The following is a 954-nucleotide window of genomic DNA, read 5'->3' on the forward strand; positions in this document are numbered from 1 at the left end:
TCTTTCCCTGACCACACCCAGATGTCCAACTCCACCAATCGCCCATTAGTTGTTTTATTTATTTATTTATTTTCATCAATGTCCTGGGGGCATAAATTGCTCTATAAACTAATCCCATCAAACTGTAACTCCTTTAAAGAAATAGTTTCTGAAGGCAGTGTTCTATATTTTTTTCTGACTCCAAAAGGAGTCCTCCCAGCTATCCTGTTCCTCAGGCGTCCCTCCTAAACCAGCCAGCCTACAGTCTGGTCTGTATCCTTATAAAATGCACGGGTCTCTATCCAACTTCTTCGCATCACAGCCTCTACTGTTCAGGCCCCTAGACTTGAACTCTCCAAACTCTGCTACAGATGAAGTCATTTCCTTTGGGCAAAGATCAGGAGCTTTCTGTTTTATGGCCCACTTCTCTCCCCAGGAAAAATTTCTGAGCCCAAGCTCTGAAGCTGGGGTTGGGAACAATGGCAAGTTTCTCTCTGAGTGACACCCCTGCTGTAAAAACTGAGTGCTCAGTGAAGTTGGGGGGGAGAAGCAGCAGCCTGAGACCCTCTCAGCTTGCCTCTCTTGGCATGGAACAATTGCTCCCAAGCTGGGGCAAAGACAACTGGGCCCCAGTCTTCTCAGCAAGCTGTGACAACGGCCCTGGATTTCTCTTAACTTGCACGATAGCCCCTACTTCCTAAGTTGGCAGTCCTTTAAGTCCTTAATACGTCATTGGCACAGCAGTACCATATACACCTACACAGATTCCTTTGATATTAATAGAATGTCTCAGTTCACTCTCTTTCTGCCTACTGCCATCAGGATGTCCACATTTAAAAATTATTCCCTCCTAACAACCAAAATTTCTCCAGTTAACTTAGTGTAAGTTGTGGGAAGTTGGCTTTCCTGCCTGTTTCCATTGGAAAGTATGAAAAAATCATGTCCTCACTGACATGCAAGGCTTTCTCTTACCAG

The 954-nt window shown here is 45.0% G+C and overlaps 1 pseudogene; it reads right to left on the reverse strand.

Annotated features, from left to right (window-relative positions):
* The window catches only part of LOC103069085 (ferritin heavy chain-like), a 4,743-nt pseudogene extending 4,383 nt beyond the window's left edge, over nt 1-360 (reverse strand).
* Between the last annotated feature and the right edge of the window lie 594 nt (nt 361-954).

Source organism: Lipotes vexillifer, unplaced genomic scaffold (assembly GCF_000442215.2).
Source record: "Lipotes vexillifer unplaced genomic scaffold, Lipotes_vexillifer_v1.1 scaffold220, whole genome shotgun sequence".
Lineage (NCBI taxonomy): Eukaryota > Metazoa > Chordata > Mammalia > Artiodactyla > Lipotidae > Lipotes > Lipotes vexillifer.